Genomic DNA, 27,456 nt, shown 5'->3' with positions numbered 1-27,456 from the left:
TCCTCCCCCACAACTAACAACATGGAGGAGCAGGTCTTGGTGATTCTGCATCCTGAGGGCCTCGAAGGAGTAGCTGGAGGTATGGACTCTGGTAAGTCAAACCTTAACTACCTTTTCCCACACCCTACCTGCATGCTATCACATACCCCCACCCTTGCCCTCACCCCCATCACTCCAACTCCTCACACATGTCCAATTATCACAATCCACACATCCCAACAGTAAGCCCTGCATGCAACACCAAAGCATGGACACCCATCACCAATGCATGGCCACGGCACATACCCATACACCCCCCTAAACCATTCTTCACACAAGGTCCCACACAGGAATGCAAGCACTGTGGTACACGGTCACCCACCCATTGCACACCATGGTACACACAGGTGCAATAATGATGCTTTTACACCTCTGCAGGACCCCTACCCAACGTCACCGCACAGGAGGGTCCACCCATGTCCACACCACCAACAGAAGAGGCCCACAGTGATGACAGCAGCTCTGTCCAACTGGATCTAGATGACCAGCCCGGCCCATCTGGGACCTCAGGACAGTCGGTTCCCCTCACACAGTCACAGGCCACCACAGAGCTTCCCCCCTCTGGAAACACCAGCACAGCACCCACCCAGCGGGCCCATACCTCTGTCCCCAGGACACGTCAATCAGTAGTATGTCCACCACTACAGGGAACCCAGGCTAACCCAACACCCCAACAACAACAGGGACCTGGGGGCAGTGGTAGTGGGCACACCGTTCAGGGGACAGAGGCCCAGGAACACAGGGGAACTGGGAGGGCTGCTGTGCGACAGGGGGAGGACAGGCCCAGGGAACCCACTCTCCACGAGGCCCTCTCCAACATCATGGGAGCATACCATCATTCCCAGGAGATGATGGCAACGGTACTGGACAAGTTTCAGGAGACCCAGCGGCTGCAGGAGGAACAGTATTTGGGCTTCAGGGAGGAACTCAGATCCATCAATTCCACCCTGGGCACCATCGTAGGGGTGCTGAAGGAAGTCCTCAACACCAGGAGGGACACTGTGGCACAACAAGGGGCCCCTGACACTAGCCTGGACGATGAACTGCCCACCACCTTCACCGGCACTAGTGGACTGGAGGCACCACCACAGGACCACCACACCAGCACCCCGCCCCCTGCAGATGGAGAACCACCCCACAAACGGTCCCTGAGATCCAGGACGAAGACAGAGAACGATGCCAAGACCCCCACCAAGAAATGAGACCACCCTGAATGTCATCCTTTTGTCCCACTTTGTCACCCTGTCCATCCTCAAACTGCCCCAGCTCCACTTCCTATGCCCCTTTGGACAATGCACCTGTGAAACAAATAGACTGGACTCTGCCATGGACATTCCTCCAACATCACCCCTCACCATTTTACAGCATTCTCCAATATTGAGCACTAAAATAAACACCCTTAAAGCACAAAACAATCTTGAGTCTGTCTGTGATTTCGAAATAGTGTTTTAGCAATTACAGTGACAAAATGCTCTTTCAATTGTATTGTCAACATACCTATGTCACACAGCTCTAGTCCATGAGGAAACAAAGCAGATGTCACACAGTCGGACCCACATCTGTGAAATTGTAAGGGAAAGTGAAAACTCAGTGACCATACAATGGGTGAAAAGGACAGACAGTAGAGAGGTAGTAGTGTTAAATTACATGTAGTAAGAAGGTTTGTCTTCTTACCTGTGTCTCACTGGAAGTATTGCAGGATAACCGAGTTCCTGTTGTCAATGTCCTCTTCTTCTGCTTCCTCGTCTTCACTGTCCACAGGCTCCACAGCTGCCACAACACCTCCATCTGGACCATCCTCCTGCAGAAAAGGCACCTGTCGTCGCAAAGCTAAGTTGTGAAGCATACAGCAGGCCACGATGATCTGGCATACCTTCTTTGGTGAGTAGAATAGGGAACCACCTGTCATATGGAGGCACCTGAACCAGGCCTTCAGGAGGCTAAAGGTCCTCTCTATAATCCTCCTAGTTCGCCCATGGGCCTCATTGTAGCCTTCCTCTGCCCTTGTCCTGGGATTCCTCACTGGTTGAGAGGTTGGGGTACAAATGTCGAGGGACAACTGTTAGACACACACTAACCTGTAGGGATATCCACAGACAACTATTCCCTCTGATTTTGTTCCAGGTGCTCACCTAATAGCCACACACAGTGCCTCTGGAGTTGCCCCATCACATAAGGGATGCTGCTATTCCGCAGGATGTAAGCGTCATGCACTGAACCAGGGAATTTGGCATTCACATGGGAGATATTCTGGTGTGCCAAACACACCATCTGCACATTCATCGAATGATAACTCTTCCGGTTTCTGTACACCTGTTCACTCCTGCGGGGGGGACCAAGGCCACATGTGTCCCATCAATGGCACCTATGATGTTGGGGATATGTCGCAGGGCATAAAAGTCACCTTTCACTGTATGCAAATCCTCCACCTGAGGGAAAATGATGTAGCTCCGCATGTGTTTCAGCAGGGCAGACAACACTCTGGACAACACTTTGGAAAACAGGCTGGGACATCCCTGTAGCAATGGCCACTGTTGTTTGAAAAGACCCACTTTCAAGGAAATGGAGTACTGACAGCACCTGCACTTGAGGGGGGATTCCTGTGGGATGGCGGATAGCTGACATCAGGTCTGGCTCCAACTGGGCACAAAGTTCCAGGATTGTGGCACGATCAATCCTGTAGGTGACGATGACATGTCTTTCCTCCATTGTCGACAGGTCCACCAGCGATCTGTACACCGGAGGATGCCGTCATCTCCTCACATGTCCCAGCGGACGGTGCCTATGAAGGACAACAGCGAGCACAGAGTCAACCAACTCAGAGGTACGTACACACAGCTTACACAGAACACGATGCATAATCTGAAATTAGCATGTATGGGTGTTGAGGCAAGTCCTAGGTATGTGTGACGCAGTTAAAAATAGAGCCATGTGGGCCCCTGAAATGGCAGGTGCCTGACCTGTAAAGTGGGACAATGGGATATGAGGTAACTGCGCTGGCGTTGTACACCGTCGCGGTAGGCGGTCGAAGACCGCAGCGCAATTCTGCATTGGTTAACATTGGACCCTATGGGTCCCAGGAACCAATGACGATGTACACCGGCGGTGACGGTACGCACCGCAGCAGATGTGACCGCCATTTTCTATCTGTTCAATCACTCAATACCTTATCTTCGACAGGAGAGGACATACACTGCAAGTGCTGCTGTGACCTCAGTCTGAAAGAGACAATGGCTTGTGCGTCTGGGGAAAGGGCCCCTGCCTTCACATCGGAGGAGTTGGAGAATCTCGTGGATGGGGTCCTCCCCCAGTACACGCTACTCTATGGTCCTCCAGACAAACAGGTAAGTACACTGGGAGCATGCTGTATGGGCTATGCCTGTGTGGAGTGGGGTGGATGAAGGATAGGGGGGGGAGAATGAGGCGTGCATGAAACGACGGTAAGTGCATGTGCCACATGGCAAGGGTAGGGATGCGGGCCAATGACTGTGATGGTGCAGTTGGTAATAACTTATGTTTTTCCTCTGTACAATTCCTGTAGGTCAGCGCCCACCAGAAGAAGGATATTTGGCGTGCCATCGCCAAGGACGTCCGGACCCTGGGGGTCTATCACAGACGGAGCACCCACTGCCATAAGAGATGGGAGGACATTTGCCGCTGGAGCAAGAAGACAGCGGAGGCCCAGCTAGTGATGGCCTCCCAACGTGGGAGGGGTGCCCGTCGCTCAATAACCCCCCTGATGTTCAGGATCCTGGCGGTGGTGTACCCGGAGTTGGATGAATGCTTGAGGGCATCACAGCAGCAACAAGGGGGTGAGTACACTCTCATTCTGCTGATTCAGCGTGCAGTGGAGATGTCTGGGTGGGGGAGGTGGGCTGTGGGTTCCCCTAGGCCAGGGTGAGTGTGCTATTTGGGTCCCCTTTTTCAGGCAGGCCCTGTGGCACCCCACCCCACCTGGGTACAGTGCCAACTACACCTAGTCAGACTCCTGACACATCCATGTGTGCAGATGTTGGCCATAGCCTTGTAGGCCATGTCCCAGGGATTGCATAGTGGACCCCTAGTGCGCGGCGTAGTGCAGGGGGCTTCTGTGTCTGTCGTGTCTGCCAATGGTAGCGGTAATGCATGCACTCAACATGTCTTTCTTCTGTCATCTCCCCCTCATTTTGTGGTCTCCCTGTTCCTGCGTGCATTAGCATCATCAGGCGGAGGAGCAGTGGTGCAGGAGGGAGCTGCATCCCACATGGCCCTGGAGGGCGACACTACGGAGTCTGATTTTACCAGTGGGTCGGAGGGCGAGGGGAGCTCCATGGCAGGGACAGGAACTGACACCAGTGAAACAGACTCGTCCTCTGATGGGAGCTCCCTTGTGGTGGCGGGCCCATCTGTGCGCCCTCATCTACAGGTACAGCCGCCACCCCCCCTTCCAGTACCGCCCTCCCAGCAGCCCCTCAGCCTTTGCCCCATGCCCGCTCACCCAGGAGGGTGGGCATCTCCTTCGCCCCTGGCACCTCAGGCCCTGCCCTAGTCATCCCTGCTGCCCTCAGTGAGGAGGCCATTGACCTCCTCAGGTCCCTCACTGTTGGGCAGTCTACCATTTTGAATGCCATCCAGGGTGTAGAGAGGCAGTTGCAACAAAACCAATGCATTCTGGAGGGCATTCATTCTGGTCAGGCAGCCCTTCAGCGAGCTTTTCAGACTCTGGCTTCAGCACTGATGGCAGCCATTGTTCCTGTCTCTAGCCTACCCCCTCCAACTTCCTCCACCCAGACCCACACCCTTGTACCTAAGCCTACCCCAAGCACACCATCAGACCAGCATGCACACACAAAGGAATCTCAGGCAAACATAAGCACCACACATCCCACAGGCACTCACGCAAACATCACACACATTAAGACTTACCAACATCCACTGCCTCCACTGTGTCCCCCTCCTCCTTGTCTCCATCCTCCCTCCCAGTCTCGTCTCCACTCAAACCTGCATGCACTACATCTACAGCCACTACTTCCATCACCAGCACACATTTGCTATCGCAAAGCAATTGTTTCATCTGGCTTAATTTCTTCATTTAACATTTACATATACTTGGGAAATATTAGACACTCAACGCTATTTTTAAAGCATCAAAAGAGTCTTCATATCAGTTATATTGTCCAAGTAACTCTGTTTCAGTGTGCCAAGGTCTGAATAGCTGGAGAAGTGCTTTGAAGATTTTTTTTCTCAGTAGTTTGACAAGTATGTTTTCTATGATTTATTAAGTTATCTTTTGCATACCACACCAAACAACCGTCACAACCATCTACAGCATATTTGCCTTCATCAATGTTTTCTGACACATTGTTTCTGTACCTATGGGGTTGCAGAATTTCAGAAAGACACATATTTTCAAGGTGTAGACTTCTTGTTGGATAGTAGGTGTCCGATATATCTGTCTGTACTTTCCGAATCAAGCTCTGCTAGGTACTGAATTTCCTGAAAAGACTTCAAGACTCTATTTTGCATGTTTGCAGGGCCTATACTAACCCAAACAATTCCTCTAGACTTTGAGTAGAAGGTAGCTGATCTTAACCTGTCACCACACTCAAAGGAATTTATCTCCATATGCAAAAGCATTTTCAAGCTGAAACTATAACATTTCGTGGACAAAGATTTTTCTGTAGATATCTCCTCGCACATTTTCCTCATCTCTGTTTTTCTAATTTTGTGATGTATGAAGTGACGTAGCGAGCAACAGCAATGTCATTGTGGGCAACAAACTGTATGTGCATATTTGCATTCCATATTTCAGAATGACAGGATTATAATCATTAACATATTTGGAGGCCTCTGATATTTTCAGATTATATGTATTTTTTGATGATTTTCCTCTCAGTGTATGTCTCACTGCAGATATAAAGCTGTTCACTCTTCCTTTAGAAATGATGGGCCTTGGAAATCCAAAATGACACCTTGTATGAAACTTTCCTTTACATCTGTATCTTTGGCAGTAATTCTTGCAACAACAATGTGTTTGGAAGCTGAGTACTTTTGGTTATAGAGTTTTGTTATACATTTTCTCATGTGGGATGGTGCATGTAACATTCTGATGTATTAAAGACAATACTCATTCATCATTATCATTTGCTAATTGTAGTGAATCCTTTATTTATAAGAGCAAATGTATATGAGGAGCGCCTCTTGCCTGGTATTCTTTTTGCCAAAAATAATCTGTAAGTTCTCCAAGAGGAGGATTTGTTTTATTGCATATGCAACCTAGTACCACTTGAAACTTGTGATTGAAATACCTGCATACATTAGCAGGATCCAAAGAGCACATTTTTCCTGCTGTCTTCTCCTTAATGTAAGAGTTTGCTCGGCTTAGAAATTCTAGTAAAACATTCCATGCATATTCTGCACAACTGAGAGTTACAAACCAAGTAGGCAGAGCTACTTTTTGAAGCATACATTTAAGTTCTCTATGATGATGGTACATGTCTAAATCAAAGCATTTTTATATTAATAAATATGCACCAAATTCCTACCACTCATTACTGTAATCTTGCTCAGTTTTAGTTAATAGAACTTTATTACGAGTTTGGGTTTTGTAGTGAGTGTGGAGACAACAAATTCAAACATACTGTCAGGGAGACCAGATCCTCGGGGCCTGCGTACGCTCCCAACATGTCCACCACTAGACAGCTCCAAAACTCTGATAGAAATATCACAGAGCCTGAGAGAGTCCAAGTGGGGGAAAAGGGGATTAGGATGGGAACAGCTGGGAAGGAGACCTGTAGGATGCAAAAGGTTAAACAACACAATATCAAGATATTATCACATTGATTTTTACTAGACTATGATTCTAAGCATTGTCATACTGTAACCATGTATAACTGAAGATAAGACTATAACTAGACCTCAAGATGTCTGGGCACCTGGGAAGGAATCAAGAATGGTTAATACAATGTTTCATAAGAACTTTTCATGAAATGCCACATACTGTCTAGGAATATAAGAACCTTCTAGAATTATGTTTCAGAACAAACATTGCCTCTTAACATGAGGACAAAAGGTAATCTAAACATTCCCTGGAAAACAATAGGCATTGTACTAAGGACTTAACATGCACATAGAATGTAACATCTTGAATTTCACACCTTTGTAGAAAATTCAAAAGGCCCTGGATAATCGTGTGCACTTCAGGAAACACTACACATCAAAGTTTTAATTGCCATGAAATGATCACGCACACTGTAAGTGATCTGAACATCAAGGTTTAAATGCAGGAAATGAATCGCGCACACTGCCGATTCCAACAAGTACATGCAAATGCCATGAAATGATCGTGCACACTGTAAGCGATCTGAACACCAGATTTAAATGCAGGAAATGAATCGCGCACACTGCCGATTCCAACAAGAATATGCAAATGCCATGAAATGATCGCGCACATTGTAAGCGATCTGAACATCAAGGTTTTAAATTGGGGAATGAATCGCCCACACTGCCGATCTCAACAACAATATGCAAATGCCATGAAATGATTGCGCACACTGTAAGCGATGTGAACATCAAGGTTTAAATGCAAGAATGAATCGCGCACACTGCCGATCTCAACAAGAATATGCAAATGCCATGAAATGATTGCGCAAGCCTTTGCTGATCTGAACACCAAGATCTGAATCAGAGCAATGATTTGCGTACTCTGAAAGTTTTATGATTAGGCCCCAAAACTCAAGAGTCTCTTAGAACGGGGTCGGGGGCCCAGCCCGATCTCTGTCTTAACACCATGCTCAGGGATCACCAAAAGAATGCGGGGCAGGCCTAGAATGCCAAGGCAGGCCTCTGGAAGAGGAGTTTCAGAAAATGCTGCTGCTCTGCACTGGGACCTCTGAATAGTGAGCACGTGGAGCTGGGCTAGCTCCCTTATATAGAGTCTGGCCCAGCCCACAACCACACCCAGTCATGCTGCAGAGAAAGCTTCTGGAAGGCCCTAGAAAGGGACCACACCCTAACACACTCAGTAAGTCTGCAGCAATACCTTGCAAAAGAACAATTATTGCAAACATCATTAATAGTGTTTTTCAAGGTTAAAGTCTGCAATGCAAAAGGTTAACATACTGCATATAAACACAATGCATGAATTATGCTCCTGCATAAAGGCTGGGTTTTTGCATTTTAGTCGCCCGTAGAGCATGCACTGCCCTGATGTTGACAGTATTCCCCTCTCCCAAGCGCGCTCTAGGGCCTGGTTTGCCTGGGTTAAGACGATGAAAACGTCTCACTAGTCGTGGAACATGAACATCAAATGTGGAAACCCTTGAGTTACTTTCAGGACTGTAACCTTTCCAAGAGATCAGATACCACAGGTTACGACCTCGAAGTTTGGAATCCAACACCTGTTTGACTTCGTATTCCACTTCCCCCTGTACTAGAATTGGAGGTGGTTGTGAGTGTACCTTCTGGACTGCTTTTTTCAGGAGGGAAGTGTGGAACACTGGATGAATACGCAGTGACTGGGGCAACTGCAGTTTATAGGTCACTGGATTAATTTGCTGGAGGGCAGTGTAAGGACCTATGAATTTGGGATTAAACTTGTGCTTTTTTTTAAAGTCTATATGTCTTGTAGAAAGCCACACTTTATCACCTGGTTGGTACTGAGGTCCTTCACAATGTTTCTTGTCATAGTGCTTTTTGTATTTTTGTTTAGCTTTTTCTAAATGCTGTTGAATCTGTTTCTGGGTATGGTGGAGGTGTTGAATCGTTTCCGACACAGCTGGTGTAAGAGCACTTTCTTGAGGAACCGTGATGGGCAAGGTGTCAGGATGATAGCCAAACAAACCAAAAAAGGGTGTTACACCAGTGGAGGTGTGAAATGAGTATTGTAGGCTAACTCAGCTAACCAGAGCATTGATATCCAGGAATGAAGTGCTTTCTCAGCGTAAGCACTCAGATATTGCTTCAATGTCTGATTTAGTCTCCCAGTTTGGCCATCTGTTTGAGGATGATGGCTAGTAGATAGTGTGGATGTGACTTGAACCGTTTTGCAGCACGTTTTCCATAAATTGGAGGCAAATTGCGACCCTAGATCGGAGAGAATAATTTTCGGCAGCCCATGATAACGGACCACTCTATTCAGTAAGATGGTTGCCAGTTCACTGGAGGTGGGCAATTTGTTACAGGCAATGAAATGTCCATATTTTGTGAGATTATCTACCAACACAAGGATTACTGAGTATTGTTGAACCACTGGTAGTCCTGTAATGAAGTCTAAAGAGATGTGTTCCCATGGCCGACATGGAGTTGGGAGCGGATGCAACAAACCTTTCGGTTTTGAATGTCTTGTCTTGATGCGAGCACAGACTTCACAGTTATTTACCATTGTTTTGACATCTTTTGTCAGAGTAGGCCACCAAAAGTAGCATTGGATTCATTGAAGAGTTTTAGGAGTACCTGGATGACCTGCCATATGTATAACATGCAACCAATGAAATACTAACCTGCGAAGCTTGGTAGTGGGCACGAAAAACGAGCGTCATGGAAAGGTAGTCCTTGCTTGATTGATCTTTTTGGATCTGCTTGAGCCCATGCCTGCCATTTCTCAATGGTGAAGGAATTACGGATGTCTTCAAAGAAATCTTCAGTTTTTATGATGCATAGGACTTTGTCTGGAGCAATGATAGCTCTGCAAGGTTGGACTGTAGGCAACATGGTAGACTCTTGGTGGGACAAGGCGTCTGCTTTGCGATTGTCTTTACCAGGATGAAAAGTTACCACAAAATTGAATTCGGCAAAAAACAACATCCAGCGTAATTGCCAAGAAGTCAAAAGTCTGGCTGAACTCATGAACTGGAGATTGCGATGATCAGTATATACTGTGACAGTGTACTTGGCACCCAACAAATGATGTCTCCATTCTTTAAAGGTGACACGGATCGCAGAAGCTCTTTTTCAGCAATGACATAGTTCTGTTCGGCTTCATTCAGCTTTCAAGACATGTAGGCTACAGGATGAAGTTGGCCAGTGTCTTTACTTTGTTGTGACAAGACTGCTCCAATTGCCACATCTGAGGCATCGGCTTCCACTATGAATGGACGATCCACATCAGGTTGAGTCAAGACTGGGGCAGTGGAAAAAGCTTCTTTCAAAGTTGAAAAGGCTTGGTCAGCTTCTGGAGACCATACACATTTTTCTTTCTTTCTCAATAACTTGGTGATTGGGACCACTGTTTGAGAGAAATGGTTTATAAACCTGCGATCAAAATTTGCAAACCCCAGGAAACATTGTACATCTCAAACAGTCTTTGGAGTGGGCCAATCAGATACAGCTTGTACTTTCTTTTCTGCCATGACCATACCTTGAGGGGTAAGGATAACCCCTAAAAACTCAATTGTGGTAACATGAAACTTACACTTGGTTAGTTTGCAATATAAATGATGCTTTTGGAGAGCTGTGAGAATTTTCTTGACATGTTGCACATGTTCGGTTTCATTGTCAGAGTAGATCAAAATGTCATCGATATACTGTAGACTATTGCAAAGAAGTTGAGACACTCTCTAAGAACGTCATTCAGGAAAAATGTAAATGCCGCTGGAGCATTGCACAGGCCAAAAGGCATGACGGGTTTCAAAGAGACCGTATCTTGTCTTGAACGCAGTATTCCATTCGTCGCCTTCTCTCATTCTGACTAAATGGTAAGCACCTCGTAGATCGAGCTCAGTGTAGATTTTTGCTTTTTTTACTTGTTCCAGCAAGACAGGAATCAGGGGCAAGGGGTATTTGTTCTTGATTGTGACCTTGTTCAAACCCCTATAGTCAATACAGGTTCGAAGGTCCCCATTCACCCTAGGGACAAAAAACAAAGGAGAGGCTGCATGAGACTTGGAAGGGCGGATGAAACCATTCTCTAATAATTGATCTAGATACTTTCGTAAATGTTGATTTTCATGTTCTGACAAGGCGTATACAAGACAGCTGGGGAGTATCGCACCTGGTGTAAGATTAATTTGGCAGTCATAAGGTCTATGAGGAGGTAAGGTTTCGGCTTCTTTTTCATTGAATACATCTTCATAGGACAAATACTGTCTGTGCAACTTTACTTCTTTCTCCGCTGCAGTGGCTATGGAAGAGTTGCAATTTTTGGTTACTTGAGATGTCTGGAAGCATTTTTTATTATATAGGGCTGAAGAGAATATGACTTTCCGTTCTGCCCAGTTAATTTCAGGATTGGCATGAGTTAACCAGGGTAAGCCAAGGATAATTCCATACTGAGGAGCATGGATCACGTCAAAGATGAGTTTATCTCTATGTTTGGTTCTTTGATTTCCCCCCTCACAGATTACCGAGAAGGGGACAGTCTGAAGAGTTGCTGGGCCTCCAGTCAAGAGTTTTCCATCTACTGCTGGTATTATTTCTGGAGTCTTTTTCTCGGTGCATGGGATCCCCCATACGCGAACCAATTGGACATCAACAAAGTTCCTGGTAGCCCCAGAATCTATGAGGGCTTTCTTGGAAGAGTTCTTTTTCTTTACTTGAACTTTTATGCCCAGCTTGAGATGTCTAGCCTGTGAAGGGTCCACGGTGACACCCAAGAGCAACCCTGCTTTACATCTTGGGTGATTTAGTTTTCCGGCTCGACTTGTGTATTGGCTGCAAGTTTCTGGACAGGACCTTGTTTGCTCTTTGGTTTGATTGGACACTCTTTGGCGAAATTACCCTTGTGCCCGCAATAAAGACATTGTCCATTCTTTCTACGTAGGTCCTTTTTCATCTTTGGTCAAAGGCCTCCTGATTGTTCCGATTTCCATAGGTTCTGGAGTTCTTTCTTTCTGGGCTCTTGATTCTCTATTATCGTGAACACGCCAGGAATATTTCTCAGTCTTTTGGCGTGTTCCCCTTCGTTCTGCTAAACGATGAGCCAGTCTCAAAACAAGATTTATTAGATCTCGACAATCTGTAGGCTGTGGGTCTATTTGAGCAAGTATGTCCTTTAACTCATCCTTGAGTCCTTTGTAAAACAAGGGCGCTTGCTTTTCTTCAGGCCAGGATGTCTTGGCTACCAGCCAATTAAAGTTAGCTAAGTAAGTCACTAGATCCTGGTTACCTTGTCGCAAGTCTAATAGTTCACGATCTGCCGACAATGTCACAGTTCTACAATCAAACACTTGTTCAAACTCACGAACAAAATTTCTCCAATTGTAAAGCAGGGGACTATCTTAACGCACAAGAGGAATTGCCCAGGTGGCTGCGTCCCCTGTCAGGTATGATAACAAGAAGGCCACCCTTGATTGGGCATCAGGGAAAGTGTGTGGTCGGCAGGTAAAATGTAATTCCACTTGAACCAGGAAATATTGCACTTTCAGGGGATCGCCTGAGAAACGTTATAGAGGAGCTAGGGGAATGGCTGAAGGAACGTTGAGGGAAATGTTCGTAGGAGGATTACCTCCAGAAGCTTGAGAAGAAGGACCAGGCCAAGACACACACAAAGGACTTTGGGCCTTATTTATACTTTTTGGTGCAAAATTGCACTAAGGCAGTTTTGACCCAAAAAGTTTTGTACCGGCTTGCACCATTTTTTAGCACCAGCTGGGCACCATATTTATGGAATGGTGCAAGCCGGTGCAAAGGGTAGGCTAGCTTAAAAAAAAATGACGTTAGGCAGTTTAGAGTAAAAAATAAATGATTCTGACTAGATTAGCATCATTTTTTGACACTAAGGGGCATATTTATACTCTGTTTGCACTGAATTAGCGTCATTTTTTTTACACTAATTCAGTGCAAAACTAACTCCATATTTATACTTTGGTGCTAGACCCGTCTAGCGCCAAATTTATGGAGTTAAAGTCATTTTTTGGAAGTGGAAACCTACCTTGCCTTAATGAGATACAAGGTAGGCGTTCCCGTGCTAAAAAATTATTCTATGGCCTTAACACCATATTTATACTCCCATGTAAAAATGGTGCAAGGGAGGGAGGAGGGGTCAAAAAATGGGGCAAAGCTTGCTTTGCCCCATTTTTTAAGACCTGGGTCAGGGCAGGCGTTAGGGGACCTGTGGCCCTATTTCCATGGTGGAACACCATGGAATAAGCCCAGAGGTGCCCTCCCTAGGCCCTAGGGGCACCCCCACCCACACTAGAGGGACTACAAGGATGGGGGACCCCATCCCAGGTAAGTACAGGTAAGTGCATTTTATTTTTGAAAGTGCCATAGGGGGCCCTGAAATGGGCCCCCATACATGGCACAGGGTGCAATGGCCATGCCCAGGGGACCCCTGTCCTCTGTGCTGGCCATTGGGGTGGTGGGCATGACTCCTGCCTTTTCTAAGGCAGGAGACATGTGGCATGGTAGGTTTAGCACCATAAAATGACGCTAATCTGGTTAGAGTCATTTTTTTTTACTCTAACCTGCCTAAAGCCATTTTTTGGTGCTAAACCCTCTTCTTCTATACTGCCAGCCCCACCCGACTAAAGTCATTTTTTAAAACTCTAGCCAACCCTTTGCACCGGCTTGCACCATTCCATAAATATGGTGCCCAGCTGGTGCACAGAAATGGTGCAAGCCGGTGCTAAACTTTTTGGTGCAAAACTGAGTTAGTGCAGTTTTGCAGCAAAAAGTATAAATAAGGGCCAATAATTTGTAAGTTCGCGCCACTTTTGCATCATAAAATGAGGTTAATGCGGTGCAAAAAAAGTTTAAATCAGGGCCTTGGTGCTAGATGGGTCTAGCACCAAAGTATAAATATGGAGTTAGATTTGCACCGAATTAGAGTAAAAAAAAATGACGCTAATTCGGTGCAAACAGAGTATAAATATGCCGCAGAGTATAAATATGCCCCTAAATATGGCGTTAAGGCCATAGAGTCATTTTTTGCACGGGAATGCCTACCGTGCATCTTATTAAGGCAAAGTAGGTCTCCACTTTCAAAAAATGACTTTAACTCCATAAATTTGGTTCTAGAGGGGTCTAGCACCAAAGTATAAATATGGAGTTAGTTTTGCACCGAATTAGAGTAAAAAAAATGACACTAATTCTGTGCAAACAGAGTATAAATATGCCCCTTTGTTTCTTCTTTTCTACTCTTTCCTGCAACTGACTCACTCTCTCAGCTAGGCTGGCTGCTATATCCTTTGATGACACTACCTCTGCTTGGACCTGCGTGATAACCTTGACTAGCTCATCCAATGTGGCCATGCTGAGAACACACGCAAACCAGGAGGATAATTAATTTGTGGGCTCACTATTCTGTCAGGGAGACCAGATCCTCGGGGCCTTCGTATGCTCCCAACATGTCCACCACTAGACAGCTCCAAAACTCTGTTAGAAGTATCACAGAGCCTGAGAGGGTCCAAGCGGGGGGAAAAGGGGATTAGGATGGAAACCGTGGGAAGAAGACCTGTAGGAAGCAAAAGGTTAAACAACACAATACCAAGATATTATCACATTGATTTTTACTAGACTATGATTCTAAGCATTGTCATACTGTAACCATGGATAACTTAAGAAAGGACTATAACTAGACCTCAAGATGTTTGGGTACCTGGGAAGGAATCAAGAAAGGTTAATACAATGTTTCATAAGAACTTTTCATGAAATGTCACCTACTGTCTAGGAATATAAGAACCTTCTAGAATTATGTTTCAGAACAAACATTGCCTCTTTACATGAGGACAAAAGGTAATCTAAACATTCCCTGGAAAACAATAGGAATTGTACTAAGGACTTAACATGCACATAGAATGTAACATCTTGAATTTAACACCCTTGACCCTAGGGTAGGTCGCTTCCCCCACCACTGCAGCTCCACCTGCCCAGGCTCCTGACACCTCCCAGCAAGAGCAGCTAAACCGTAAGTACTCCCCCCACCCAGCCCCTCGCCCAGCCCCTCGCTACTCACCTCTCTTTCCCTGAACTTCTGTCTTCTGCCTTCCGCTCTCTCCTCCAACCTTTCTCCGTACCTCTGCTGTCCTTTTCCCTTCCCTTTCTGCTCCTCCCACTGGTAGCCATCTTCCTCCGTTCTCTGCTCATCTTCTGCAGCCCACTTGCTGCGTGTTCTTCTCTTCTCTTGTGTCCTTCTCTTCCTCCTCACTGCTTGTTCTTCCTGCTTTGCTCTTCCTCTGTACTCTTCTTTTCTCCTCTTCCTCACCGCTCTTTCTTCCTGCTTTGCTCTTCCTCTGTGTTCTTCTTTTCTCCTCTTCCTCACCGCTCTTTCTTCCTGCTTTGCTCTTCCTCTGTATTCTTCTTTTCTCCTCTTCCTCACCGCTCTTTCTTCCTGCTTTGCTCTTCCTCTGTATTCTTCTTTTCTCCTCTTCCTCACCGCTCTTTCTTCCTGCTTTGCTCTTCCTCTGTGTTCTTCTTTTCTCCTCTTCCTCACCGCTATTTCTTCCTGCTTTGCTCTTCCTCTGTATTCTTCTTTTCTCCTCTTCCTCACCGCTCTTTCTTCCTGCTTTGCTCTTCCTCTGTATTCTTCTTTTCTCCTCTTCCTCACCGCTTGTTCTTCCTGCTTTGCTCTTCCTCTGTACTCTTCTTTTCTCCTCTTCCTCACCGCTCTTTCTTCCTGCTTTGCTCTTCCTCTGTATTCTTCTTTTCTCCTCTTCCTCACCGCTCTTTCTTCCTGCTTTGCTCTTCCTCTGTGTACTTCTTTTCTCCTCCTCCTCACCGCTTTTTCTTCCTGCTTTGCTCTTCCTCTGTGCTCTTCTCCTCCTCTGCACCATGTCCTGCGTGTTCTTTTCTTCTTCTGTGTTCTTCTGTGCTCTTCTCCTCCTCTGCACCCTGTCCTGCGTGTTCTTTTTCTTCTTCTGTGTTCTTCTGTGCTCATCTCCTCCTCTGCACCCCGTCCTGCGTGTTCTTTTTCTTCTTCTGTGCTCCTCTCCCCTCTTCTTCTGTGGTCTTCTCCTCTTCTCCTGGACTCTTCTCTCCTCTTCCTCTGGACTCTTCTCTCCTCTTCTCCTGGACTCTTCTCTCCTCTTCTTCTGGACTCTTTTCTCCTCCGCTTCTGTGGTCTTCTCCTCTTCTTCTGGACTTGTCTCCTCTTCTTCTGTGGTCTTCTCTCCTTCCTCTTCTATTCCTCTCTTCTTTTCTTCCTGACTCCTCTCCTCCTCTATAATCCCCCTTCCCTATATTCTTTCCCTTCCCCTCTACCTGACCCCCCCACCCTCTGCTTTCCCGCCGCCACCTCCCGCTCGCCCCCACCCCCCCTGCTCCCATTCGTCGCCCCCCTCCCGCCCCCAGCTGACCCTCCCCCCCTCCCTCTTATGGTGGCCGCTGCGCGGCCGCGCCGCTGGTGTACCTAAGGCGCGCCAAAGGCAAACCTGTCTGCGCCCGTCCGCGCCTGGACCGCGCCCAGCGCCACGACCCCTGGCCCCCAGCACTCCCAAACCCCGCAACGCCGCTACAACCCCACCTCCCTTCACGCTCTCAACCCGGGACGCTCCAGAACCTGCTTCCAAGCCAACCCAAAACACACCCAGGGACCCTTCGCATACCTTACCTGCAAACACACCTTCCACTGCGACTGCACCCCGCCCGCCAGCCCACGTGCCAATAATCATCTCAAATGCATCCTCATCAACGCACGCTCCGTCCACAAGCACGCCATTGAACTATGGGACCTCCTGGACTCCACCGCACCGGACGTCGCCTTCATCACTGAGACCTGGATGAACGCCTCCTCGGCCCCCGACATCGCCATAGCCATCCCCGACGGCTATAAGATCACCAGGAGAGACCGCACCAACCAAGTCGGTGGAGGAATCGCCATCGTTTTCAAGGACTCCATCAACGTCACCACCGCCACCGAAGACACCCCCCTCGCCGCCGAACACATGCACTTCCAGATCCACACCGACCCCAGGACCACCCTCAGAGGAACTCTCATCTACAGACCCCCTGGACCACGCGCCCTCTTCAGCGAATCCATCGCTGACTTCATCTCCCCGCACGCCCTAGCCTCGCCGGACTACATCCTCCTCGGAGACCTCAACTTCCACCTGGAGCAGAACAACGACCCCAACACCACCACCCTACTCGACAACCTCGCCAACCTCGGTCTCAAGCAACTGGTGAACACCCCCACCCACATCGCCGGACACACGCTCGACCCCATCTTCTCCGCCAGCAACCACGTATCCTTCAGCCACTCCTCCGTTATACACTGGACCGACCACAGATGTGTCCACTTCACCTTCAGACGCAAGACTTTCCACCTCCGCACACAACCCATCCCACGCAGAAATTGGAACAAAATCCCCACGGAACAGCTTCTCTCCACTCTCAGCGACAACCAACCCACCTTCTCCACCGACCCCAACAACGCAGCCCTCACTCATTGGATCACCAACTGCGCGCCTAACCTCGCACTCCTCAGATGCCTCCCAAGACAGACCAGCACCAGGAAACCTCAATGGTTCACAGACACCCTCAAGGAATCCCAAAAAAACTGCCGTACCCTCGAGAAAGCCTGGCGCAAGGACCACACCGCAGAAAACATGTCTGCCCTCAAAAACGCCACCCGCGATCACCATCAGCTGATCCGCGCCACCAAAAGAACTTCCTTCACAGACAGACTGGACAAGAACACTCACAACAGCAAAGAACTCTTCAACATCGTCAAAGAGCTCTCCAATCCTAACACCAACTCCAACTCCAACTCCATCACGCCCTCACAAGACCTCTGCAACTCCCTCGCTACCTTCTTCCATCGTAAGATCACCGACCTACACGACAGCTTCGGACACCAGACCCAGCCAACCACCACAGAACCTACAACCCCAGCCATCATCCTCAACGCCTGGACTCACATCAGCGCGGAGGAGACCAAAGCTACCATGAACTCCATCCACTCCGGTGCCCCCTCAGACCCTCGCCCACACTTCATCTTCAACAAAGCCGATGACATCATCGCCCCTCATCTCCAGACCATCATCAACAGCTCGTTCGCTTCTGCCACCTTCCCCGAGAGCTGGAAACACGCGGAAGTCAACGCCCTCCTGAAGAAACCTACGGCGGACCCCAGCGACCTGAAGAACTTCCGCCCCATTTCGCTCCTCCCCTTCCCTGCCAAAGTCATCGAGAAGACCGTCAATAAGCAACTGACCAATTTCCTTGAAGACAACAACCTACTCGACCCCTCCCAGTCCGGATTCCGAGCCAACCACAGCACAGAAACCGCCCTCATCTCAGTCACAGACGACATCAGAACTCTGATGGACAATGGAGAAACAGTCGCCCTCATCCTCCTCGACCTCTCGGCTGCCTTCGACACCATCTGCCACCGCACCCTGATATCCCGCCTGCGCTCCACCGGTATCCAAGGACTGGCCCTGGACTGGATCACCTCTTTCCTCGCTAACCGCTCCCAAAGAGTCTACCTCCCTCCGTTCTGCTCAAACCCCACCAAGATCATCTGCGGCGTCCCACAAGGCTCCTCGCTCAGCCCGACTCTCTTCAATGTCTACATGAGCCCCCTCGCCGACATCGTACGCAAACACAACATCAACATCACCTCCTATGTCAACGACACTCAGCTGATACTTTCCCTCACCAAGGACCCCACCAGCGCCAAGACCAACCTGCAAGATGGAATGAAAGACTTCGCAGAATGGATGAAACTCAGCCGTCTAAAACTGAACTCAGAAAAAATGGAAGTCCTCATCCTCGGAAACATCCCGTCCGCCTGGGACGACTCTTGGTGGCCCATGGCCCTTGGCACCGCACCAACCCCCTCAGACCACACACGCAACCTCGGATTCATCCTGGTCCCACTTCTCACCATGACCAAACAAGTCAACGCCGTATCATCTTCCTGCTTCCTTACTCTCCGCATGCTCCGAAAGATCTTCCACTGGATCCCCGCCGACACCAGAAAAACTGTGACCCACGCCCTCGTCACAAGCCGCCTGGACTACGGAAACACCCTATATGCAGGAACCACTGCTAAACTCCAGAAACGGCTTCAGCGAATACAAAACGCCTCCGCCCGCCTCATCCTCGACATACCCCGCAACAGCCACATCTCCGCCCACCTGAGACACCTGCACTGGCTTCTCATCAACAAAAGGATCACCTTCTGGCTCCTCACCCACGCACACAAAGCCCTCCACAACAAGGGACTCGAATACCTCAACCGTCGCCTCAGTTTCTACACGCCCACCCGTCAACTTCGCTTCGCCAACCTCGCACTCGCCGCCGTCCCTCGCATCCGCCGCACCACGGCATGTGGGAAATTCTTCTCCTACCTGGCGGCCAAGACATGGAACTCCCTCCCTGCCAACCTCAGGACCACCCAGGACCACCCTGCATTCCAGAGGCAGCTCAAAACCTGGCTCTTCGAGCAGCAGTAACCCCCTTCCCCTAGCGCCTTGAGACCCTCACGGGTGAGTAGCACGCTTTATAAATGTTTTTTTATTTGATTTGATTTGAACACCTTTGTAGAAAATTCAAAAGGCCCTGGATAATCATGTGCACTTTAGGAAACACTACACATCAAAGTTTTAATTGCCATGAAATGATCGCGCACACTGTAAGCGATCTGAACATCAAGGTTTAAATGCGGGAAATGAACCTCGCACAATGCCGATTCCAACAAGTACATGCAAATGCCATGAAATGATTGTGCACACTGTAAGCGATCTGAACACCTAGATTTAAATGCTGAAAATGAATCACGCACACTGCCGATTCCAACAACTATATGCAAATGCCATGAAATGATCGCTACACTTAGCAATAGGCAATTAACACCCCACTAGGTTAAGTTAGGTCTCAATAAATTAACCCCAGCTCAACCCTTGGTAGCTTGGCAACGAGCGACAAGGCTTAACTTAGGAGACAAAGCGTAAAGCTTTCAATTATCAAAAAACTGTAATTAAATAAAACACAGGAAACAGTTTAAAAATCCAAAACCAATTCATAAAATAGGAAATATTTTGAGCGTTACAATGACGTGGAAATGAATAAAATTGGATTATGGGAACTGGAGATATACTTTTTTAAAGAATTATTGCTTTTTAGCGCTTAGGAACGAATAGCGCCAATCTGGTCATCTGGTCGCACCTCGACCGGGGCAAAGTCAAAGTTTAAGGCCGACCACAATGCAGCCCTGTTTGACTACAGCAAGCGGGAGACCTCGGTCAAAAATTTACCTTTGAATTTAGTAGTTTTCTTTAAGATTTTCTTCAGCGGGACCAAGTCTCCAGTCCAGTCAGACCTCCTGGAACTCTTCCTCGGATACGTGTCATGGGATCTCTCAGTGAAGATTTCTGCATTCGGACTTAGATGATTAGTTTTCGTGATGAAAATCCTTCGACTGGAGCAAATCTCAATATTAACCGGACGTTATTTGAGCCCCCTTCAAAAACACTGCCTGGGAGGTCCCGGTCAACTTTCTACATCCGGACATAGGGGGTCATTCTGACCCTGGCGGCCGGTGACCGCCAGGGTCACCGACCACGGGAGCACCGCCAACAGGCTGGCGGTGCTCCCGAGGGCATTCTGACCGCGGCGGTTCAGCCGCGGTCAGAAAGGGTAAACCGGCGGTCTCCCGCCAGTTTACCGCTGCCCCAATGAATCCTCCATGGCGGCGGAGCGCGCTCCGCCGCCATGGGGATTCAGACACCCCCTACCGCCATCCTGTTCATGGCGGGAAATCCGCCATGAACAGGATGGCGGTAGGGGGTGCCGCGGGGCCCCTGGGGGCCCCTGCAGTGCCCATGCCAATGGCATGGGCACTGCAGGGGCCCCCGTAAGAGGGCCCCGCAAAGTATTTCAGTGTCTGCTTTGCAGACACTGAAATACGTGACGGGTGCAACTGCACCCGTCGCACCCCTGCAACTACGCCGGCTCAATTCTGAGCCGGCGTCCTCGTTGCAGGGGCATTTCTGCTGGGCCGGCGGGCGCTCTTTTGGAGAGCGCCCGCCGGCCCAGCAGAAATGTCTGAATGGCCGCCGCGGTCTTTTGACCGCGGTGCGGTCATTCGGCGGCGGAACCTTGGCGGACGGAATCAGGCCCATAGTCACTTTTTTCCCCCGAGATTTTCTTCACCAGCACGAACCTGAAAGTCAGGCCGGGTTGTGGTTGTGGCAAGCCGGCTAGAGTTGCCGCGGCGGGTTGGTCCATTTATGAAGCTTTTTTCCAAAAGTTCTCCAAACTTCTCCAGACTTCTGGATCGCTCCCAGATGTTGTTTTAAGGTTCTTTTGGTGTCCACAGCTCACCCCTAGGTTCCAGAAGTTCTGAGCTGCTCCTTGAGGGTGCAGACTACAACTCTCAGAATGCACCTGGCGCAAACTCCAAATTGGCCACTGGAGAGTGCTCAGCTGGTGAATTTCTTCAGGAGTTGGTGCAGGGGACTCTTTTTTAGCCTGTAGCAAACAGGGAGTACCCCATTTAACCAGTTGAAGCCAGGCAAAGTTCTTCTTGTGGTGAAGACCATGTGTGCAGCTGGTGCAGTCCTCCAGAGTGCAGTGTCCAGGTGTACATCAGGGGTCCAGCAGGGCAGTCCTTCTTCTCCTGTAGTTCTTCCTTGTAGGGATCTGAGGTGTGGGTACTGCTCTGCCAGTTTACTCCTTGCTCCTGGGTGAAAAACAGGGGGGGCCTCATTCTCCAATCAGGTGCAGGGTTCTTCCCCCTATGAATACCACTTACTGGGAAGTGTGTCAAAAATCAATCCCAGGGTGCAACATTCTGCAAAAATTCATCATGGCTGAAACTGATTTTGGGAGATTACATCTGGTTGTGCCCACCCACTGGTGTGGCTAAAAATCCTAAACACACCCCTCTCCTGCCCTCTCCTAATCTAATCAAGGGGGCACCTAATTGTCTGGGTTTGCAGGATGTGAGTGAGGTGCTGCGTTGTTCCAAATGTCCTTCCGTGCCTTTGAAGACCAGTTTGGTAGCCCCCCACTTCCTGCTTCTCCATCTGCCGAAGGAAGTTCTCTTCCCCCAAGTCACATCTATTTGTGTTCAGCCCAGGCCACTTCACAACTCATCAAGGCAGCCTAGCCATGCTGCCAGAGGTTGGCCAATCAGAGAAGGGCACTACAGGGCTGAAGCTGACAATGTTTTAGGTAGAGTTTAAAACTCTTTACCTGAACATGGCCTATTAAATACAACAATTGTAAGTTGTGGGATTTATTATAACAATTCATTTGATACCAAGCTTGAGGTGTCTGACACTAAAGGGGACTTTATGAAATAAAATAAAGTCTCCCCATTCTAGCCTATGGAGGCCATTCACTACAATGAGGGAAAAACACATTTGACTGTTTTACCTCACCAGGGCTTATAAAACTATTTGTATAAGGTCCCTGCTTAGAGTTACATGACACCCAACCCTAAGGGCACATCTTAGGGTGACTTATATGTAAAAATAAGATAGTTTAAGACTTTGGAAGTACTTTTAATTCCAAAGTCGAATATGCACACAACTTTAGTTTCAAAGGAGCCAGCAAGGCAGGTCCGCCTTCAAAATTACACTGGGCACCTCAGCAGTGCACCTATGGGTGCACTACCTATGCCGGGCTCCCTAAACCTACATGTCCTACCATATACTAAGGACTTATAGATAGGTTAATTTTACCAATTATAGTTAGCCTAATTTCCATACTCACTTTACAAAGAACACTGGCCCTGGGACTGGTAAGCAGTACCCAGGGCACAGCCAAGCGTCAGTAACCACCAGTATCTATCCAAAGAGTTTGGGATTGACCAGGGCCAAAAGGAGGTCTTTTCTGCATTCAGTATGTAGCTAGATATCTGAGTGAGTATAACAGTACCTCTATGAGTGCCCCCCCAAATGTTTAAGTAAATATGTTAAGCAAAGGGATATGTAACTGTGTCTGCAATTGGCTGCAATACTGTTGGAAATATGTGTTGCCTGGGTGTGTGTATGAATCTATAAGCACCCTTCTCAGTGTCTGAGTGGCTGTGTCATTTCTTGTTAATACTTATATGAGAAGCAGTATAGGCTGCACACTGCTTATTTAAGTGATCATAGGATTCTTCAAGTACACCTCAAACTCATGGAATCTTAGAAGGAGATGTTTAATGTTGTAACAACAAAGCACCCAGCTCTATCACCTACCTATGGAGTAGTTGAGTGCTCTTTTTTCTGTAGTAAATGCATAGGGGCATATTTACAAGCTCCTAGTGCCTCCTTGTGCCACATTGGCGTAATTATTTTAATGCTACGGTGGCGTTAAGGAGGCATTTTTGCCACGCCATATTTACAAAGTAGTGCAATATATGCATTGAACCACTTTGTAACCCCTTGTGCCACATTATGGCTGCACCAGGCATAATGTATGGAAGAGGGGGATTCTGTCACTTGGAGACCCGCAAAAATGGTGCAGTGAAATGTACAAGATTTCACTGTGCCATTTTTGGAATCATTTTAACACCTGCTCAAAGCAGGCATTAAAATGATCCTCCCATACTAATCTATTGGCTTACTTGAACTTTGCTGCACTAGGGTCAACATTTTTCACCTTAGTGCAGCAAAGCGCTGTAGGAGGTTGGCCTGGCTTATAGTGGGTACCTGATGGTACTTACACCTTATCGCAGGTCCAGTTATCTCTTATTAGTGGATAAGTAGTGTTCTAGAAGTGTAGGCTGATAGAGGTAGCTATAGCAGAGCAGCTTAGGCTGAACTAGGAGACATGCAAAGCTCCTACTATACCACTTATATCATATAGCATTATATCATAAGAATCACAATACTCAGTTTTACTGAAAATAAGGTACTTTATTTTAGTGACAATGTGCCAAAAATATCTCAGAGCATATACTCCCTTAGGTGGTAAGTAAAATACACAAAATATACACACAAACCAAAATCATGTAAGTAAACAGTTAGAAAAGTAGTGCACACACTGTAGAATACAGTAGGATGCAATAGGCCTAGGGGCTACACAAACCATATTCTAAGAAAGTGAAATGCGAACCACTTATGGACACCAGGCCTAGTATAGTGTGTAGTGGGTCACTGGGAGTCTAAGAAAACACTAAGGGTGTCCAAGATACCCCACTCCAAGACCCTGAAAAGTAGGAGTAAAGTTACCCTACTTCCCCAGAAACACAGTAAAGTTGTGATAGGAGATTTTGCAAAGACTACAACTGACTGCAAAGCACTGAAGATGGATTCCTGGACCTGAGGACCTGTAAAGGAAGGGGACCAAGTCCAAGAGTCACGAAAGTGTCCAGGGAGGCAGGAGCCCACTAAATCCCGAATGAAGGTGCAAAATGGCTTCCTCCGGATGGAAGAAGCTGAAGATTCTGCAACAACAGAAGATGCCAGGAACTTCTCCTTTTCAAAGAAGATGTCCCACAGTGTGCCGCAGGACGCAGAGTTGTTTCCACACAGAAAGACTGAAAACAAGCCTTGCTAGCTGTAAAGGTCACGATTGAAGAAAAAGGGTGCTGCCCGGGCCCAGGAAGGACCAGGAGGTTGCCATTTGGACGAGGAGACAGAGGGGGTGCTCAGCAATACAGAGAGCCTATGCAAAATCAGGCAGCACCGGCAAAAGTACTTGAACATGGGTTGAGCACAGCGGTTGTCTCAACACTACAAAAGAGGGTTCCACGAAGCTGGTGGTCAACTCAGCGAGTTGAGCAATGCAGGACAGAGTGCTGGGGACCTGGGCTGTGCTGTGCACAAAGGATTCCTTTCAAAAGTGCACAGAAGCCCTAGCAGCTGCAGTTCACGCAGTACACAGGATTACTGTCTGGCGTGGAGATGCAAGGACTTACCTCAACCAAATTTGGACAGATGGACCAGTGGACTGTTAGGGTCACTTGCATCTAGCTCCTGTGTTCCAGGGACCATGCTCGTCACGATGAGAGGGGACCCAGAAGACCGGTGAAGCAGAAGTTTGGTGCCTGCGTTAGCAAAGGGAAGATTCAGTCAACCCACAGGAGATTTCTTCTTGGCTTCCAGTGCGGAGTGAAGGCAGACAGCTCCCAGAGCATGTACCACAGTTGAGAAAGCTGGCAGGATTAGGTGCTACAATGTCGCTGGTAGTCTTCTTGCTACTTTTTGCAGTTTTGCAGGTGTCCTGGAGCAGTCAGTGGTCGATCCTTGGGAAAAGTCGAAGAGGGAGATGCAAAGGAATGCTGGTGAGCTCTTGCATTCGTTATGTGACGAGAAGCCCACCGGAGAGACCCTAAATAGCCATCAGAGGAGGATTGGCCACCTAGTCAGGTAAGCACCTATCAGGAGGGGTCTCTGACGACACCTGCTGGCACTGGCCACTCAGAGGCCTCCATTGTGCCCTCACACCTCTGGAATCAAGATGGCAGAGGTCTGGGACACACTGGAGGAGCTCTGGGCACCACCCCTGGGGTTGTGATTGACAGGGGAGTGGTCACTCCCCTTTCCTTTGTCCAGTTTCATGCCAGAGCAAGGGCTGGGGGATCCCTGAACCAGTGTAAACAGGTTTATGCAAGGAGGGCACCATCTGTGCCCTTCAAAGCATTCCAAGAGGCCAGGAGAGGCTACTCCTCTCAGGCCCTTAACACCTATTTTCAAATGGAGAGGGTGTAACACCCTCTCTCAGAGGAAATCCTTTGTTCTGCCTTCCTGGGACTGGGCTGCTGAAACCCCATGAGGGCAGAAGCCTGTCTGTGGGTTGGCAGCAGCGGTAGCTGCAGTGATAACCCCGGGGATGCATGGGATTGGCACCCCAATTACAGATTAGGCATGGGGGGACAATTCCATGATCTTAGACATGTTACATGCCCATTTTCTGAAGGTACCTTTGTGAAGCTACATATAGATATTGACCTATATGTAGCGCACGTATGTAATGGTGTCCCCGCAATCACAAAGTCCGGGGAAATTGCCCTGAACTATGTGTGGGCACCTTGATTGTAACTCTGCACCTAATCTTCACCAAGTGAGGGTTAGATATATAGGTGACTTATAAGTTACTTAAGTGCAGTGTAAAATGGCTGTGAAATAACGTGGCCATTATTTCACTCAGGTTGCAGTGGCAGTCCTGTGTAAGAATTGTCTGAGCAAAAGAAATGCTGCAGCCCATAGGGCTCTCCTGGAACCCCAATACCCTTGGTACCTAGGAACCATATACTAGGGAATAATAAGGGCGTTTCAGTGTGCCAATCAGAATTGGTAAAAATGGTCAGTAGCCCGCAGTGACAATTTTAAAGGCAAAGAGAGCATAAGTACTAAAGTTCTGATTAGCAGATCCTCAGTGACACAGTTAGGCACCACACAGGGAACACATTCAGGCCACAAACTATGAGCACTAGGGTCCTGGATAGCAGGGTCCCAGTGAGACACATAAAACACACTGACAAATAGGGTTTTCACTATGAGCACTGGGGTCCTGGCTAGCAGGATCCCAGTGAGACAGTAAAAACACCCTGACATATACTCACTAACAGGCCAAAAGTGGGGGGTAACAAGGCCAGAAAGAGGCTACCTTCCTACCAGCGCCACAATAGCACCAAAACTTCTGATGCTATTGACCAAACAACCACCATGGTGTGCCGCATCATAAATACGGAGCTACAATGGTGTCGTTTGGTGGACATAGGAGGACACAAGAAAAGTGGTGTATTGGGACTGATGCGGCACTTTCTTGTAATTCTGCCCCATAGTTTCAGGAGTCTCAAACAGCCTTTCTAAAGAGAACTTGAGCTGACAATAAGAATGCACACTTAGGGGCATATTTAAGAGCCCGTTGTGTTGCTTTAGCACCACCTTAGCATCATTTTTTTTATTTTTTATGCTAAGGCGGCACTAAGGTGGCCCTTTCGCCGTACCATATTTACAAAGTGGTGCCATGCATGCATTGTGCCACTTTGTCTTAACCCTTGCGCCACATTATGCCTGCACCAGGGGGGCGTTCTGGTGCTAGGTGGTCCGCAAATGTTTTTAATGCCTGCTCAGAACAGGTGTTAAAATGATGCACCTATGAAAACCTATGGGCCATCTTGCACTTTGCAACACTAGCATCAACATTTTTGATGGTAGCGTAGCAAAGTGCCACAACAGTGTCAAACATGTTGATGCTATTTTGCTAACAGCCATGGTGCACTGTATTTTAAATACAGCCCAATCATTGTGTTCTTAGATGCCAGTAGGGGGGTGCAGAAAAAGTGGTGCATCAGCTCTGATGCACCATTTTTTCCATAAATATGGGCCTTAGAGTCTACAGAAGTAAGTCTCACCCTTGTTTAAAGTAGTACTTGTCTTGATAGGTGACTAGCTTATTTGTCCACATATCTGACTGACTTTATCAGTACTTCTATGAGTATCTCACCAGATATTTAAGTAGCTATGGTAAGTATAGGGATATGTAACTGTGTGTGCAACTAGCTCCAATGCTGCTGGAAGCATAATTGCTGTCTGTGTGTATGTATGAATGTATAAGCAGGCCTCGAAAAGTCTGAGTGGCTGTGTCAGTGCCTCTCTCTTTTATTAATAG

Source organism: Pleurodeles waltl, chromosome 10, assembly GCF_031143425.1.
Source record: "Pleurodeles waltl isolate 20211129_DDA chromosome 10, aPleWal1.hap1.20221129, whole genome shotgun sequence".
NCBI lineage: Eukaryota > Metazoa > Chordata > Amphibia > Caudata > Salamandridae > Pleurodeles > Pleurodeles waltl.
The sequence above is the reverse complement of the archived record's forward strand: the minus strand, read 5'-3'. Positions refer to the sequence as shown.